A 5,559-nucleotide genomic window follows, 5' to 3' on the forward strand; every position below is an offset into this window, starting at 1 on the left:
AAGCATTGAGGAAACTTAACTATCTATAAAACCTCTGCCATCCAAATGATACAAATAAGACTAATCTTCAAAGCTCCAACCACCTGAGGCAAAGTAAGATAATATATCAACCAGTAAATTACCTATATCATAATGAAAGTCATATAAATCAAGAGTCATCTGCTACTAAATTAAAAACAGAAAAAAGGTAAAAAGGGTTCAAAGAGCCAAGAACACAGCAAGCATAGAAGTTGATACAGAAAGACCAACCCAAAGGCTACTTATTAATTCCTTTCATGAGCAGAGGTACAAATGAAACAAATTAAACATAAAAAATATGGGCTTGTTTGCAAGTCAATGAACTGATAAGAGAAGGATTGAACTAAAACGTAACTCCTCAAACAATACGGGAATATGATTGTTCTGTAATCCACAGGAAAAGAATCACATTTATATGGCATTCAAAAAACAAAGATAAAGAAATGTAGAATGACACTGTTGTCCAGTTAGTTTGAATTTGGAATTTTATTGAGCCATATCATTGTTCTCATGATTCAGTTGCCGATTCATTAGATGATTCTGGTTCCTTTAAATCGCACCATTTTTTTGAATTGCAGGGTTGTAGTTTCTGTCTAAAACTAAATTTCTTAGAAAATATTTTCCATTTTCTCTTCGTCTTTACAAGCTTCTGAAGCTCTTCCTTCATGTTTGAACACTCTTTTTCAAGCTCAGATGCGTGCTCCCTCATGTCATCACCCACAGCATGGTCTTGTGCAGAGTCCACTGGACAGGAACCATCCTTTTTGGGAAGCCCTAGGTTTCCACTAGGATTTTGTGAGTTCTCCAAATTCTCGGAGACAAAAAACCAACCAGAAATTGATGTACGGAGCCGAAGTTGTTCAAAGAAGAGGACTTGGACAATTACTCTAAGAGGTAGCCTCTCATTCTGTGCTGCATGGATGCTAGCTTCTAGTGAGAGCTTCTGGCAGTTCATCAATCTGCAAAGTTGCTCCCTCTCTATATCTGTAAGCCAAGGATGTGCCTGGAGTAGTGAAAAGTAAAATTGGTCATGTAAATTGTAGCTGGCATTTAGAAATTAATTACACATAACCAACGAATAGAATGTTTCAGTCCATGAAACTTCCCACATTGCAGGCTCAGGGAAGGGTACACAGCCTTACCTTTGCTTATCAGTGGATATATAGATACGAACATTAGAAGTTTTCCGAGTTTTTTTGGACAAGAGAAAATACAGGCATTTAAGGGCGATTACCTTCAGATACACATCAATAGCATGATAAACTCCATCATCGAGTGGCCTGGCATAATCAGGGATGGTAGCAGCAAGCAACTCAAATTTTGGGAGCTTCAAATTAACATCTGGTGCTACCTCAGCAAGAAATCCATCCAGCAGATTGGCCACCATTGTTATTGGTGTTAATGCATCTGTCCCGTCCAGAAACTGGCCCTCTTCAACTATGCAAGGGGAAGTTGATAAAGCTGTTTCTTGGTGTAATGACACAAAATGATCAAGAATCCTCTGAACACAATCTATGTCATAAAGGGTCTCCACTGAGTAACCAATATTTGGTATGAGAAGATCTACAAGTACAGCTTGGTCCAACTGAGCTCCCATCCTTTTCTCCAAATTTTCTCTGCATGATGAACCAGCATGCAATAACATAGCAGTGCGAAGCAGCCTAAGGAGAAACTTGGATGAAGTGACTCCCTTCTTATTAGGGAATAAATTCACAATCTCTTCAAGGAGAATTCTTTGGTCAGCCTCAGTAGGGAATGAAACAGTTGTCCCAGGGTTGACATGAGTGATGTTGTTGAAGCTTGATTGCTCATTCATCAAGGGAAGATACTTCTTAGCATAGTGTCTAAGAGATGCAGCAACAGTCTCGGGCTTCATTCCCCTTGATTCAATAGCTAAAATCAATCGATTTTATAATGGTAATTTGAGGAATGAGACATCTTGAAACCACCAATCATCACCCATGGGCTCTGGTTTAGTTGCAACAGATATGCCATTCCATACTATTACACTTCCCTCATTCTGAGAGTTAGTTTGTCCTGACAAAGGCAAATTATATACTTTTGGGTCTGCACAAGCTTTCATTGCCAAGGAATCAATGCACCTTGAGACAATGTGAAGTTCTTCAGCTAAGGTAGAACTTCTTCACACGTTTCTAGAGCTTTTAGAGAGTCTTCCCAATAGCTGAAGAGTTCATTAAGGAAAGCCTCAGTCTGAGCAATGAGATTTCCTTCTCCGTGATCTTCAGTCATGTGGAGGTACTCAGCTGCACATCTAAGGCAGACTACATTCACAGCAGTGAGCGCTAATTTCACACCATAGCAGAATTTGCTTATAAGCTCAAACGCTTTAGCACCACCAGGTATGCCATCAAGTTTCAAGACAAGAATAGAACCATTCTCGCAAGAAAGTTCTTCAATACGCTTCTCCAATAGTCCACTTCTTGAAAGCAACGGAAACTGCATCCATTAGATAATTAGTGCTTATCTTTCTCGTTTGGTTTTGGGATAAGTTGGTAGGATGGGTGGCATCAAAAGTCAATAGAAAAGTTCAAATACTAACTATTTAAAGGTTGGGCAGAACCAAATAAATGCACCTTGAGGAGATTGAAAGCCATTTCTCCAATCTCAATAGTGACATCACTTTGAAGCCCAGTTGTGCAAAGCCTGCAGAAAAAGAATGATTAATATCCATAAAACTAAAGTAAATTCTTCCCTAAAAAGAGCATAACTCAAAGTTAAAAAAAAAAAAAAGGTGCTGTAGAAGACACTCTTTAGAAATACTATTAGCTCATCCCAAATGGTCAGAAAATCATATTTTTAAACACAATGGAGACGTTAAGATGAGATTAGATACTCAGAATTATGAACGACCTACAAATGATACTGAGTAGCAGATTAGCAACAAATACTTGCCAATTCAAAACTGATCCCCATTGCACTGCTCTAAGAGGTATGTCATTGTTAAGAATTCACCATCGCTTAACATCAACCAAACAAGATAGATAATGCAAAAACTATTTGATCACTATTTTCTATCTCACGAAATTAGCAGTACTTCAAAGAAGCATACGACAGAACATTCTGCTTTGCAAGGCACTAAAGCACAGAGCTTTGAGTGTATCGTTAGACCAACTTCATTGCAATCTTATGCAAGTGCCAAGAATGACTGACAAATGCCTGAGGCTTACTATAATATGAAATTAGATGCAACAAAAATAAAGATGAATACCACAGCAATGCTGAAAAAGAATCAATAACAATTTTCGCAAAGGTAAAGTTACGTGCAAGTGACTAAATTTCTTGAAAAGATCAAACCACATTGGCATATGCAACAACATGCATCACCAAGAAATTAAATTACATTGCCAAGGAAGCAAGCCCATAACAATCAAGAGCAACTAAATGCATGTTAAGTCCTTCAATTTGACTGAAACATAGATAAAAAAGAACACACAGGCCACAGCCATGACCCAGATATCATTTCCTTGTTTAAAAAAAAAAGCCAGTTAAAAGCTAAAAGAATTGGTTACCAGGTTCGGCCTTCACGATGAAAAGCTTCAGATTTAGAGCCCAACCTCAAGAAAGCCATGTAATTACTGTAGTAGTCAAATGGGGAAGCTTAAAAGCATAGAGGAAAGAGCAAGAATGGAGACAAAGAAAAGAACAAGAAGAGATTGTGGAAATAGAAGTGAACCAGGCTTGTTCCGCATGGTAACAGTTGTTGTGTGTGTCACAGAGAGAGAGAGAGAGTAGGGTAGCGAGTCTAAAGCAAGAAATGAAAGGAGAGTAAGAACTAAGAAGCGGTTCCAGTGGCTAACTGTAGAGTTTTAGGACGGGAACTCCTTTTTCTATGTATTTCGAGTCAGTCGCCAACTCATCTGAGCTCTCACATTTTCCTCAATAATAATAACAATAACAATAATAATAATTAATCAATAAAAAAATCTCTTTAAATGCTTTTTTTAAAAATAGATTTTTATACATATTTCTAATTTTAATAAAAATTTTAATAATATTAATCTAACTTCAAAAATATGTATTATATAAATAATTTTTTTATTAGAAATTAATGAATTAATTCAGTTAGTATCAACAAGCACAATTACCGGTGAGAAATTGCAAGTTGAATATATATATATATATATATATATATATATAAAATTAAAAAAAATAAAAATTTGATTAAATGAGATTGAATAATTTTGCTGAATATGATATCAACTATATTTTGCAATTAACATTACTCAACATTCAATTAATCTCTGGTTCTATCTTTAGGTACATCTTTTTTCTCTTTTTGTTACAAATATAATTAACTAAAAATACTAAATGATAAAAATTCTTTTAGAATAAGCATTTTTTTATATAAACAAATTCATCAAACGCTCATTTCATTATGATTTTATTGAATTTCAATGTATAATTTTTTTTCTATTACTGCATTTATGATTTATTTTGTATTTTAATTTTTTTAATAAATAATTAATTATATTTATTTTAACATTAATAATATAGTTATTTTGTGCTATAATAACTAAAATTTAGTTATTTTTAAATAAAAAGAAGTAAAAGGCTATTTGGGGTTCTTCACAGGAGCATCGGCATCTTGCTTTGGTTAAGTGGAGTGTTGTGCAGGGCTTAAAAGATGTTGGTGGTTTAGGGAAACTTGGTTGGGCTAATCTCTCTAATCCACACGCTCTCTAGGTTAGGGTATTGTGTTCCAAGTATAAAGTGAATGGTGATGGTTCTTCCCTTGCGCGCTCTCAACATAATTGCTTTGTTGTGGCAGGGAGTGCGGGAGAGCTGAGATATTTTGCGTTCTGGTTTGGCTTGGTCTATTGGCAATAGTAGGAGGGTTCTTTTTTGGAGAGAATTGGATTCCGGGGGAAAAGAGTTTATTAAAGCTGGTCACTAGTCCTGTTCAGGAATTCATGCTCGATGATTTAGTTATTAATTATAAGGCGGTGAATGGTGACGTACAAGGAGGGGTCGAAGTTTGTGGACTTCTTACCGCTTATGTTTTATTAGCTGGTGTGGATCAATTTGCAAATATTGGCTGGAAAATAATTTGGCAATGGCAGGGTCCTCAAAGGGTTAGTTTGCTCCTTTGGTTAGTTTCGCATTATTGAATTCTTACTAATGTGGAACAGGCCCGTCGGCATCTGTGTATAGTGGGAGATTGCAGTTTATGTGTCGGCAATTTGGAGACGGCATTGCATGCTCTTCGACATTTCTTATGTATGTGCTATGGAGGTATTTGGTTCCTTCTTTTGCTAATTCTTTTTCCCTTTTTTTTAAAAGTGACGTGCTAGTTGGAGATTGCGTTTTAGAGAACATTAGTCTGCATGATACTCATAGTAGGGGTTCTGCTTGGCCTCTCTTATTTGGAATTGCTATTTGGAAAATATGGAATCGTCGGAATTATATCTTGTTTTGAGATGAAATTATTGATGTGGACTCTATATTCCATGAGATTGTCACTTCGGCTTCTAGCTCCCAAAGGGTATTTGCGCAGTTGGGCAGTGGCTTATCCAGGGCTTT

At 36.2% G+C, this 5,559-nt stretch overlaps 1 pseudogene; it reads right to left on the minus strand.

Annotated features, from left to right (window-relative positions):
* Positions 1 to 230: 230 nt before the first annotated feature.
* LOC110649904 (BTB/POZ domain-containing protein At5g03250-like) lies at positions 231 to 3,805 on the minus strand (annotated as a pseudogene).
* Positions 3,806 to 5,559: the final 1,754 nt, after the last annotated feature.

Source organism: Hevea brasiliensis, chromosome 5 (genome assembly GCF_030052815.1).
Source record: "Hevea brasiliensis isolate MT/VB/25A 57/8 chromosome 5, ASM3005281v1, whole genome shotgun sequence".
NCBI classification, from domain to species: domain Eukaryota; kingdom Viridiplantae; phylum Streptophyta; class Magnoliopsida; order Malpighiales; family Euphorbiaceae; genus Hevea; species Hevea brasiliensis.